The sequence below is a fragment of the Strix aluco genome, chromosome 2 (genome assembly GCF_031877795.1).
Source record: "Strix aluco isolate bStrAlu1 chromosome 2, bStrAlu1.hap1, whole genome shotgun sequence".
In the NCBI taxonomy this organism is placed as follows: Eukaryota; Metazoa; Chordata; class Aves; order Strigiformes; family Strigidae; genus Strix; species Strix aluco.
Genome location: NC_133932.1, coordinates 130,730,412 through 130,744,190, shown reverse-complemented (window position 1 = coordinate 130,744,190; position 13,779 = coordinate 130,730,412). Strand labels below are relative to the sequence as shown.

The 13,779-nt window shown below is 38.5% G+C and overlaps 1 protein-coding gene across 19 annotated transcripts in view; it reads left to right on the top strand.

Moving 5' to 3' along the window:
* DLG2 (discs large MAGUK scaffold protein 2) overlaps positions 1-13,779 on the top strand; it is a 1,053,560-nt gene that overhangs the window by 396,396 nt on the left and 643,385 nt on the right. The window lies entirely within an intron of this gene.

Below are 13,779 nucleotides of genomic sequence, written 5' to 3'. Positions count from 1 at the left end.
GCTGTAGACAACCTGTTGGCCTTGCCTGCAGAGTTGATACAAACAACCATTTAGCAGCTTGCTGCTGAGCTCTCGCTTGACCCCTAAGAAGAATGCAGACTGCTTAGAGACATGTTGACTTGCTGCTATTCCCTGCTCCCAAATGCACCGTTGTGCTCGACTGAGTCTGCAAAGATCAGTTTCAGGTGCAATCCCACAACAGAAAACACATTTTAGAACAAATGCGCCTTGAAAACCTGACAAGTGAAAAAAGCTGTGAATTTTTTAAGGAGTTCTGTAATTGTTGCTGTATTTTTTTGTCTGAATATCTACATTTTAAATAATCCTTTATTAAGTGTATTGAGAACTTCCAGTCACTAGCCTTAGGGCAAAATTCAATTGAGCTTCTTGATATTTTGTGCTGGGAATGCTTCTGGAAAAGGGCTGTCCATCTCTTTGTCACATACATGGCATGGGTTGAACTAAGGGAAGACAGGAAAGCTTGTCCTGTTGGTCTTGGTGACCGTTCCTTGTTTCTTTTTGGCTCTCATGTCAGTGCAGGTGAGCATTGAAGAGAGAGCTCTGTTTAGGCTACCCAGCTCTTTCAATCCACAAGTCCTGATCTTTTGAGACTTCAGGAGTAAAGCAAAAAAGTAGTTTTTTTCCCTTCACTTACCAAGAGAGGCTTTGACTTACAAGATACCTGTTTGCTCTCAAACTCCTCAGAAAGCCTCATATGAGTAGAGATAGGGAAGTCTTCAGTGGGCATTGCATGGAGGGAGAAATATGAAATTGAGGAAATATTTCTAGTTTAGATTAACCTTCTGTTGATTTCAGTTGAGATTTTTGTTAGATTCCAAAGTTTGGTACAAACTTCTTAATGAGGAGCTTAAGGTCTGGGTTTTCCTCCTGGAATCTCTTCTGTGGGATGTTTTTCTTGTATTTGAAAAGACAAGCATGGATAACAGTAATGAAATTAGAAAATACCTGGTGTAGCCCTTGTACATGGGTTTTTTTGTTTGGCTTTAGTTTGTTTTTCTGTCTTGTGGAACTGTACAGCTCTCTTTTTTTATCTTAAAAAAAAAGAAAAAATAAATTTAAAAACTGATAACAGCTTTAATTTGGGCTCTGCTGTTCCACTTTCTAGAGATGCAGTGTATCGTTTTCAAAATAAACTGGTCCTCTTCTCTAGAAAGCTTTGCAATGTATTTGAAAATCCAAGAAATCAGTGACATTGTCCTATCTTCATCCTATGATGGAGTAGTAACCTCTCCTGCTGTGCACCCATTTGATTTTTCAAGGACTTCAATTAGATACTCAAAAGCTGTAGAGCCATTGATTGTCATTCGACTTACTGTGAGTAAAACAATATTTGTTTTTATTGTATCCTTCAAACTGACTGAGCTAAGCAGTGATGTGTGGCAGTTTACTCTAGAAAATGTTAACCCTTGCCTTAAGGAGATTACAGCTCTGATTTCTTCTGTTCCTGGCTCTGCCACAGACTTCTTCTGTGGCTTCAGTGTATGACCTGTAACTATATATACATGCTAAGTATTGTATTATTTAATGCTACTATCTAGTCCTATTTTCAGCACCATGATTGATGCTTGCAGGCGATTCAGTTTTATGCTGATTTCACCAAAAGCAGTAGCAGTGTTGTCATTGTGTGGGCACCCAGCTGGGGTTGCATTAAGCAGGCAATCTACTGCAGAAATATTCTTACAGTCCAGTCAGTGACAGAGACAGGAACAAAGCAAACACAGGGCTAAATGAGGAGTTCCAAACAGCACCTTTTTGTCCCCAGGTTTCTAGGCTTAAGCATCTCCACTACTAAAAATATTGCTGATTATCCCTTTAAGGGAAAATTGTTAATATACAAGATCTAATTACCTCTGTCTAAGCTGATACGCCTACAGCACCTTTTACATAACCCAAACACTTGAGTTCCAATTATACAATTATATTTTACCATGTATTAAGTGCTATTCTTTTAGGGAGAAGACTTATACTGAATATTTTAACTAAACTTCTTCCTCAATACAGACCTATGTGGTAGGTTCTCATTTCATTACAATGCCAAAGACTTGTTTTTCCTAAGTTCCTTTCCCCTTGAGTACACCAGATGGCTCTTCAGAAAGCACATTTTCCATGTCTGCAGCACTGACAGCAGTATCTGTACATGTATATTAACTGCAGGCTATGAAGCTAATGTTCTTGGGGTCAGTAGTGGCACTGTTACTGCAAGAAGATCAATAATGCTTGTACAGTGCGAGTATCTGTTTTGTGTACAACCTATGGCAAAGTCCAAGTCTCTAGAGGAAGCAACATGTTCAAATGTGGAGGAAAGGCTGCAGCTTTTTTTAAATAGTGTGTCTTGCTCTAGAGATGGATAGCACAAAAGACTGAGTTTCCCTTTACTGAAAAGACAGATGACTCCAATGACCATTCTTATTTTCTGGTATCTTCATGCAACTTGTAAGTCACAAAAGCCCTCATCTGGAGGGAAGACTTGTTGAGGAAGGCTATTTGCTGCATACTTTCAATTGTTAACATCAATGAGGTTTGTAGGTCACCTCTTCTGAAAACCCAGAGCCTAAGTTTAGAGTGAGGATCCTGAGTGTATTCCTACACTCAGAGCTAACTCAAGTTTTCTGAATATTCAGGCAAAGCTGGGACTTGGGCTGAAAGAGAACAGGAGAAAAAAGGGATGAACCAAGAAAGAGTGGAGGGCAACCCTGGCGAGCAAGGCTGGGCACTGCTGGTGCTCCTCATGGTGGATTAAATGCGTGTGGGGCAATGGCTGCTGGTGGAGGGGAGGAATCAGTCCCAGAAGTGTTCTGCTTCTTCCCATCCCTCAGTGTCAGACTGTGCCAAAAGCTGGCACTTGTCTCCCTCATCTGAGCGGGACGTGACATTACAGTGCAACTGCACAGCTTGTGCTAAGTTGATTGCTGCCTTGGAGGTTACCTTATCAGCAGCTGAACCACCTGGTTTAACACTGACGCAGCTATTTCTATACCGTAGTCATTTGTGCACAGTGACTTCAGTTTAAAATACCCCCTGCTCAGGAAAACAAGTTTTGGAGATGTTGAATAAAGTTATCACATTGGTCTGTACCCATCAGATAAAATGAGTTCTTGCCTAAAGAAAATGTGAACACAATTAATTACAAGGTAAAACTAAATTATTGAAACATTAGACTTGTGTTATTTTAAAGATACAAACCCAAAAATCTAGAGATAAAGTTCCTATGGCAACCTTAGCTCTGTCTCCTGTGTGCAGTGGATGTGTATGTATGTTTGTGTAAAATAGGATCATTCATTATCATGGTCAGAGTGATTTAGGACTTGCTGATCAGGAAGGTGTTAATCAGACGAAAAATCTCATCTTTAAAAGTGATTTATTCTTGCTGTTTCTCTAGCCAAGTGTTGCAATGTAGAGAAGATTTTGAATTTCTGTCCAGTCTGATAAGTATTCATGCTAAAGCATAATGTCTGAACAATCCATATCTTGTCATAAATCTGATCTATAATTTTTCAAATTTGGCTATGATTGTGACAGACACCCTGAAGTCATGAATCTCAAGAGCTAGTAAGATGAAATTGGCATCCATCTTTTTTCCAGTGACCTCACTAGTATCAAACATTTGATTATACATTTGATGCTAGCACTTAATACTGCAGAGCTAATTTCACCCGTAAAGTTTTTTTAAAAGGGTTAGGCATCATTTGCCCATCCATCAAGGATTATGGAGGATGCAGTGGTCTGGTGATGTAGCAAAACTGTCTCCAGTCCTCCTGTATCACCTGAAGGAACGGCATTTCTAGCAGGCATTCCCATGAGACACTCCCTTCATCCCTTCGTCTCCATCGCCCACCTTGTCCATGCTCATTTTTAATGAAGTGTACACATCAGCCATCACTCTCATAAATGAACATCTTAACGGAGCAAGGGGACTGATGATCAGGGTGCGGGAGGTGTTTTAGTGCTGATGTTGGGAGAGACTGACAGCTGTAAGAAATTTGAGCTATTTTGTGCAGGCAGAATGAATAAGGGAAAGTTCTGTGAAAAAAACCCCACATATTATACTCTTGTGAAATGTGTCTAGATGGTGAAGGCATTAAGGGGTACTATTCATTTTTATTACTGTCTTGAGATTCAGTGAATGGCATGTTCATGGTAGTGAGCTTTACAAGTATTATGTAAAGTACTTTTCTAAAGTACAGCTTCTTTTTTTTTTTTTTTTTTTTTTTTCTGTAGTTGCCCTGTATCTCTATTTTCAGTGACATAATTCTTCAGGGTAGTGGCTCAGAAAGAGGATTAATGCATTAGAGGAAGAACTGAAGGTGTGTTATTTTTCCTATACAAATAAATACACATCCCTGCATCTACTGAATATGACCATATTCTTGCTGAGCTGTTGTATAAAGTCAAAAGAGAACATTATATATGCATAACATAAGCATAATGTATGTATAAATGTATTCTGAGCAGACTCACAGAATAATGTGAAGGTTTGCAGGCTTCTAAAATCCAAAAGATATAAACCTAAAGACAGAAGTAAGAGTTCTCTGTATTTAACAGCTGTGAGTATATAATGCAGATATAAGTATTAACTCACTGAGAATTCATCTAAAGAGAATTGAGAAATATTAAGAAAGAAACTTCATAGAAATTCTATTCTGTTGTCATTGGGGGGATTATACGTTAGAACAATTAAATTTGGGAATGTCTTTAAACAATGACTCTCCTTTAAATATAAGAAAGCTGGATCTACTGAGGTAGAGCAATTATTTCTGTTTTTTAAATATACACTTTTCTCCTGTGAGTCATGGGGTCAGTGTCTAATACTTAGCAACCTGCTAAAATTAAACAGCATAAAGATTTCCTGCCAACGTATTTCTGAATTGGTAAATTTTAGTTATTTGGATATAGCACAAAAGCTAAAATGTATATTTATACCCCTGAAGGCACTCAAAGATACAGCATAGATGTACTCCCCAAATGTCTTTCATCATCATTACTTTTCGTTTGTTTGTATAACATTCATTGTATTTTGTTAGAAAGACAGGTTTGAAATTAAACTTTAAAATCAGGTAGGGTATATTTGAAACAAGCATCATGAAGGACATCTTTTAGATTAGTCCTCTCTGAGATAACCAGTGAATGCCTCTGTGTTCATGTCAGTAAGATACAGTCTGTGGGTCTTGGGAGGTGACATCAGATTTCTTTGGTTAGCTAGCTGAAACCAGAATTTCTTTGGTCCAGCTAGCTGAAACCAGACATAATCTAAAGGAGACCTCTTGCAAGTGCTGTCAGAACTAAGGGGCTGCGGAGCACAATTCATAGAATGAGTTAAAAGGAATAGAGAAAATACACAAAGGAGGAGAGTGAAACACTTCAAAGCCAGACTCACCAGGGCTGAAATTCTCCAGGAAGGTGGAGGACAATGAAAGCAATACTACTCTAGTATTGCAAACAGTGAATGCCAGCAAAGGGCAGCTTCTTTTCTTACAGTCACTGGTTCAAAATCCTTGATATGTTTGACAGTTTTTGTTGCCTCAGCCAAAAAGACTATAAAACTGAAGTAAGGAAGGATGAGGAATGTTCTCTACCCCATAAGCATGAAATATCAATAGTGGTTTTAATCAGTGATACAAAAGGTTGAGAAAACTCTGTGAGTAAAGAGCCATTTGGCATTGCTGGGGGTTGAGTCTCTGGTGAGAGACCACATTGGTTACACGTGCATTGAGACGTAAGCGTAGTCTCCTGTGCACCCCACGCAGCCGATCCTCGGTGTGTGCCATGAACACGTGCTGACTCTGTATTCTGTATTGCATACACTCTGTGTTTGTTTTCTCCCAGTCATTCAGCTGGAGCTCTGCCAAGAGCTTGTCCAGCCTGCTTAGCTGTCCTGTAGCAGAAAATAGTGGAGGAGGGATTGAGCGTGCCCAAGTCACATCCCAAGACAGCTCTTGTGATTGGGAGGCAAACAAAACTTGGGAACGTCATTAAGAATTCCAAAAGGAAAAATATAAGAATTTGACAAACAAAAGAAGGGACCAAGTCCAGACTGAAAGTAGTGGGTGGACAATTATACCCTGATTGAGAACCTCAACACTGTAGAAGAGCTAAGTGCATGGCATCACAACTCTGCAGCAAGAGGCGTGCAGAGTTCCAGAAGCAGAGTTAGTTAACAGAAGCCAACCCACTGGGTGTCACAAAAGGAAAGATGTGAGAAGGAGGATGGATTATATTGCTTTGCAAAAGTTGGCAAGAGCCAACAATGTGTTTTGTTCAGATGAATCCTCATGGGAGCAATGAACAGCAGTTCATTAGGAGATAAATACACTATTGAACTGGAAGTAAATGTGACATTTATGAAGTTGGACATGACACACACACCATTATGTTGCCAGAAACAGTTGTTTTCATTGTTAGAAAAGTATAGGCTTGAATACCAGATAGTACATTTACTACTGATAGTAAAAGAGTTAAATGCTGCACCTATTGCCATTAAAGAAGCATAGCCACATCAGTGTGCAAAAGCTAAACAGGGAGAGAGGTCTCTGAAGACCAGAGTTTACTTTGGAGACCCCACATTAAAAAAGTATTGAACTAACTGGATGGATGATCAGTACATTGGAAGACACTTGTCTTAGAATAGTACTAAGTAAAATATCTTTTACTAGCTGAAAATATGGGAGCTCCTTTTCCTCACCAGGAAGCTGCATTCCTAAAACTGAAGGAAGCATAGTGGAGGTTGGAAAAATATTCTCCAGGAGTAATAAATCTACCAAAACACAGATATTTAGCAGCATTTAAAATGTCATAGGGTATCTGAGACCTCCCCCAATATGTTTGTGATAGATATGTCACCACACCTATAGGAAACCCAAGCCTTTCTCCAGTGACAGCTGAAGGCCAAGCAGGTCTCTCCAGTACTAAAATGGCATAAACACCCTCATCTCAGCTGATGAGCATGGTTATGGTCTCCAACAACATCAGAAGGCACAGTGGAGAACAACTAATCTTCAATTCACGCATTTGGGTAAATGTCCCTTACCCTAAGGATCAGCAGAGCAAACAGTTATTAGCTTTGGTAAGAAAAAAAGAAGGGAATGATGTTTTGGTGAAAATTTATACCAGGTATTTTTATGAACTTGATGCATCAGCAGATACCTTAGAAAAACAGTACATTTATGCTTTTTCCATCCCTGGAAGAGACTCTTCCCTTTTATTGCCATTTGAGTTGTGCTGAACAACCTAAACGTTTCCCTGGGAAGCACATCTGTGATATCCTCACAAACAGTAGGACCTAGAAAGGTTAGAAAGCCATGAGTGGAAGCTCTCTGGAAGTAAAAGTGGGCTGCTGGGTCAAAGCTGAACTAAAATCTGGTTTATGTCATATTTGCTTTTTGGGGGTACTGGTAGATTATAATATTGATCCATGTTGACACTCATATCCTCAACACACATGGTTTCTTTGAGGGGAGAGCAACACAGGGACATTAATGTTTTAATCTTACTATAGAGTTTGGGAAGCTAAGAGAATTAGAGGATCTTATTTCATTTATGACCTTCAGAAGTGAAATACTAAGTTTCTTTCAATCCTCTTATTCCACTCTGTGAAGCCTGGGAATAACTTTGGCATTAGAGGTGATAAAGACTGAACAGTTTGCTGTAATACAGAAGACTTTAGATTGTCGGTGCAAATATCTCATGCCCCTGTTCCTGGGAAATCATCTAAGCTAATATTGACCACACACCAATTGCCAAAATGGCTTGGGAAATACCCACTTTTCCACAGATAAAGAACTTTTTTTTTTGGCATATGTTAAAATGTATGATTCATTAACTGAATATAAACCTGTAAGAGAGCTACTGGTTGTAGAAAAAGTCTCTCATGCATTTGACAAAGGTTTAGTAGAAAAAATTGTCCTGAGCCTAAATTTGTTTCCTAATAACTGGAATTTAATAACCAGTCTGGTCTCAGAGGAGATGTGCACAGAAGCTGCCAGAGCAGATTCAAGGTAAGACACTGGAAAATGACTACATTTGGCAGTGGCATTTATTTAACCCTTATTACCAATTTTGGGAAGAATGCCTGGAACAGATAGGAGTTGGGCATTAGAAAGCTGATCTCCAGAATGTTACAGAATAAATATATTAAAAGGAAGGTCATTTAGAGTGATCAGTCTACAAGAGAAGGTGCAAAATATATGGAATTGGCTTAAGCTGAAGAGCAGTACTGCTGACCTGAACTCTTGCAGGATATGCAAGCCTATATGATACAAAAGAGACTCATGTCAGTTATTAGAAAAAAATGGCTCCCTGGAAAAAAAAGGCCTTTATTTCGTTACATTTTTTGGGGGTGGGGTGGGGGTGGGAAATCCTATAAACCTATGTATTTGTACTTGACAATTAGCCTTACTTTATCAGAAGATCCTCCTGTGAAAGAGGAGCTCATGCATATCAAATCCATTTTTGCTGTAGCTAGTACACCTGGATGAATAATATCTGAGAACAGACCACAGTTTACTGAGCATGTGTTTAAGTACTTTTCAATAACTGTTTAATCATGTAATCTCTTATCCCCATAATGCCCTGTCTAAATGGCTGGTGAAAATAATCTAAAAATACCCTCAAAACCACTATTGCAAAATCAGTCAAACTGTGATCCATATTCAGCAATTTCAAATTCCAGGTTGGCTCCAGTGAAGTGAAGTTGTCATCACTGATAACTCTGATTAATAGAAACCTAAAACCAAGTATATTTGCATTGCTAGAAATCGCCCCTAAAGTCACTGGAGACTTGCAAATGGGAAAAGAAAAAGACATGACAAAATAATTGATACCATTTAAAGCCTTGGATAGTCATACTTCAGGTAATGGTATTGTGCACCTCTGAGAGGAGAAAGTGGCTGTGTCTACCCTGCTCAAAAGAAGGCTCATTTGCACAACCTGGCTCATGTCCACACTACTTAAGTCTGGCCCCTTCTAGAGCAGTTTTGGTCTGGAAGGAGCCAGCTGGAGTGACCCAAACTAGCCAGGGCTTCAAGTAACATCTAACAGTGAGGATGGTGAGGGTCCAGGCTAGAGCCTGTTACTCAGCCCCCTTTTTTTCTGGTGATACAGCCATTGCTGGGAGTAGTGGTGTTACAATATTGCTGCAGGTTGAACTAACCAGCACAGGCAGTGGCTTGAACAGAGAGCAACCAAAACAGGTGGGGTTTTATCCATTTGACAGCACTAGTAAGGATATTTCAGTTGAGATAAGTTGGACAGAAGCAACAGCTCTGAAAGGCTCCAAACTAATTATTCTCCTCTGGTAATGTTACTTATTAGATTGACCAAAAATATGTTAGCTTATACAGCTGGTGCTTTTTAACCATTATTTTTGGGATGGGAATGAAAGGCATGCTTTGGGGACTGTTGCTTTAATGGCTGAGTTTCCCAGACAATAGAGTAATATCTTGTTTCTAAGCCCTGAAGTAAGTACCAGACAAAGGATGATAAAGATCTCTTAGAAGACCCCTGGGCAGCAAGTGATCACTGAATGCCACAGGAGCATCAATCAACTGAATTAATTTTATCCATTTCATGAATGGAGTATAATACTAGGATTAGAGAGATGCGGTTTTGCAATAGTTATATTAATATTTGTTTTTATGGAGTTAGTTAATTGGAAAGAGAGGTGTTTTATGGGTTGACAGTTTAGAATAAACATGATCTTCTAGAGTAGCAGTGAAAAGTAGTAGTTTAGCAACAGAAAAAGCACATTCTTGGTAACCCACATGTGAAGGTCTGACATCTCTGCTCTTGTCTGATACAGTTCTTTCACTTGGTTCCTCACCTTTCTTTTCTTTCACTTGTTTCCCTACTACTCCCTTTCCCTCCAGCTCATCCAAGATAGTATTAAACAGATACTGATTTTATATGCTAACTAACCAGAACCATCCTTGATGCATCTATGCAGGCAGATACATGTATTAAACTGCACTGAACTCCAGAGACTTCTTTGGACCAAGTGATGCTCTTTTCCACAGTTCCTCACAAACCCTTTGTTTTTACAGAAGCAATTAGCTTAACACAAGATAAAAGCAATGATTTTCCTGGGCTTAAATCCCAATGTAGATTTCTTTTCTGTCGGTTGCACTCATTCTTTTGAACCCTTCTTTGTCTGTGCCTCTGTGCATTACTGTATGGCTTTATAAGTTCCAGTTTTATTCCATGTCACAAATATTTGTGTCAGTCAAATATAATGATACATGGCGACAAGTGTAGAAGCTTTAACTTAGTCATAGCTGCCACCTGACAGAGCCATTTTTTTGTGGATTAGGAGATGAAGCCAGAACTGGTTTAAGTACAAACAGAAAAGTTGCCACCTGTTTTCCTGGGCCTTCATGACTTTACTTTTGCTTCAGACCAATAGGGCATGAGACATGTAGGCAGTCAGATACTGACTGCAGAAATTCTAGATGCAGCATGCCATCCCAATCCCCACATCCAGATCAAGAATTAGAAAGGGAGGCAGTTTGTAACATGGTTATTATGTAAAACATATGCACAAACCGAGGCATTGTGTACACTAGCATAATTATCCACTGCTGACAATGAATATGCTGGTGCTGAATGTGATTAACCTGCAAGCACAGCCAAGAACTATTCTTGTTTCAGAAAGCCCATGTTAAACCTGCCTGCTTGTGAAACTGTGTTCAGCGCTGCTTTAATTGCACCCATTGCTGACACACATTGTCAATAACAAGCATTTTTCCTGCTGTAGACAAAGGTAAAATGTAAGGATGCTGCAGTGAGCCAAAGCTTGAAAGCCTTCACTTAGCTTGAATGCTCAGGATTTAAACTACTGGGGAAACTTTATGTCTCTGGCTATTTATTATTACATACAACATGTTCTTGGAAACCACTCCACATTTAACAGCAGTTAAACCCATCTGCTGCTCCTGAATTTTCATTTCATTCACAAGCCTGTTTTAAAAGTATTTTTGGACTTATCGCTAATGTGCTATCAACTGTTTATTATTCTGTTGTAAGTTGGTAAGAAGAATGGCTCAAATTTTAAAAGGAAATTGTAGCCTCCTATATATTTTTGAGCTTTTCATTGAAACCTGCCTTCCCTTCATTGTCTGACATAATTGAAATTTTTAGTTTAAAAGCAATTTTTTGCCACAGAATTTCATCACATCGTGCTAAATGCTGATTTTAGTGACTAGTAATTGCATATGTGTAAATTCTGCAAAATTCATCTAGTAATTACATCATTGGCATAAGGAACAGACTTGAACTTAGCACTGTGATCACAGATACTATTCAGTATATTGAAGTTCCTGTAAGTGCAACAGTTTTTCATTGCTTTATTTAAAAACACTATCACTATTTTCTTTACACGTCTCTTCTCCCTATGTTCATGTTTTATTACTGTTACTTGGCACAGCAGTACTTCAATGCCCTCCACCTAAGATTAACAGGAACTTTGTAGTTCCTTGAGATTTTAATGAGATCTTCTTCACCTTATGAAGAATTTTTTTAAACAGAAAACTTGATTTTCCTCAGTTTTCCTTGTGTGGCTGACTTCTTGTATGATACCATATAATTTTCTTGTCTGAAGGTAATTTTTGTTGGACCAAGGGACTTCCCAGTATTTAATATGGGCTAAGCTTTTTTCCATGACACTAAATTGATCCTTCCTAATTCATAGATTAACAAGGCTTTCCAGACTATAGGTATATTTAAACTCTTCTGAAGTGGAATATTAGACACTGAAACTTGTTTGTCTCTAGGTCTTGTGTAAAACTTTAACTGGATTTTTAAAAGTAAGTTCTCCCAAGGGATCACATGTCATGGGAGTTCATAACATTTAAGGTATCTTGAAACTTATCTTTCTTTTTTAATAAAATACCAGGATATTTCAATTTTCTATGCAATAACTCCCAAAATCTTATATTTAAACTATATATTTATACTCAATAATATCTAGTATCAATTACAATGTCTGTTAGAAGAGCTCCTTACAAAAGGAGAAGACTTTAAGGTGAGATTCAGTTGTCTAAGATAGGCATCTAGTGCTATTTTAGATGTCCTGCAAGGTCTGAGATGTGCATGTGGCTGTTAGAAATGATGGAAGGAAATCCATACACTTTCGGAACAGCAGCTGCAGACAAAGTGATACCTTAGTGCATTTAATGACACAAGACATTCCCTATTTGGGAAACTGAATCACACCTTTAGGGCTGTCACTTTTGTAACATACAATGTGATGCTTATGAAGAATGCTGTTTATGAATGCTATCCCACTGGCATTTGAGTAGAGGTTATTCAAAAGCCTAGTTCTACAAAGAGGATTACATTTCTACATTGTATATAGCACTTAGTACCATTCATACGATCTTACTTTGAAAGCAAGCATATGTATATATTTAAAGAAAAAAAACTAGCAGAGAGGAATGTGCCTTTTGCTGTTAGCTTACTATTAATCATCTGGTTCCCAATTAAAATTGTTGAGATTACCAGGGAATAAACTTCTCATGGATGAAAGCTATGGAGTCGTAGCATGTAGGGCTGGAAAGGATTTGTTTCAGTGTCTCAGCACCCTAGCAGCTAGAGGCTTTTTACACAGCAGCAAATTTAGGATGATTTCTCTGGATTCTGTCCTCAGTGGAGACAACTGATCGTTATTCCCATGTAATATCCTGGGTTTGGTATTTCCTAGGTTGTGATTTCTGAATCCCTTATCACTCTTTTTCTTCTCCTTTGGCTTTTTCAGTACCTATCTTAAAACACAGTACCCTCAAAATGATACAGTTCTGCTGGTGTCTCATCATCAATGATTACAGCACAATAGTTATAACCCATGTCCTTATACACACCAATCATTCTGTTCCTTACTCACTTGGTGTTTCTTCCATCAGAGCAGTGCTTGCTCCTCTATGAGCGTTTCTTCTATCTGTGTTTATGAGCCACATATTCCGTTTCAAAAGCCTCCAGAACCAAATCCACAAACTAAACTACATAAACACAGAAGCTTGCTGTGGACAAAATGCATAATCCTTGGTGGACTTGTCCATTAAATACCTCCCAGTTGCTACTGGAAGGCTTGATCCTGATGTATGGGAATCCATAGCCACTCATTATGCTGTAAAAGAAGCTACTTTAGATTTTGTCATGTCAGAAATCGTGTCCATATGAGCTCGATCGAATATTTAGACCTCAGTTCATTCCACTTCACTAGGTAGGAATGCATCCTCCAAAGAGTGACTCAGTGCATTTAAGCCCTGAGCCATTCTCAGGAGTTTCCTATGTCTCAGAGGACTCTGCTCCTAGCTGACACATCTAAATGCCTGAAGTTTGACAGCACCAGTATAAGCCTCAATTCTTAAGAATAGTTGTGTGACAGCAGTGATCCTTTTAAGAGGAGCTAGAAGTCCTTTTTCCTTAGACTATACTTAACATTAAAAAATGTTATACCCTGAGTTTTTTGACAACTAGTAGCCATTCTTTATACCAACAGTGTTTCAAGACTTCCCTGAATGACTGGTTGGCCTAGTGGTTTTATGCTTGCTGTTAAAAAAGACTTAATCTTGCAGGGAAGGGTGAAAAAGTGTTACTTTTTTATCCTTTTTGTTTTAAAAAAGTTATATTCTTTAGTAATATAGAAACAAAAAGTCTCTGAAGTAATATACTATGAGGTGGTCAGCATTACATATGCATCATAGTGAATATGGCCTTTGTAAAAATGCTTTTCAGTACCTTAGGCATTAAACATTCTGTTAAAAAAAAAAA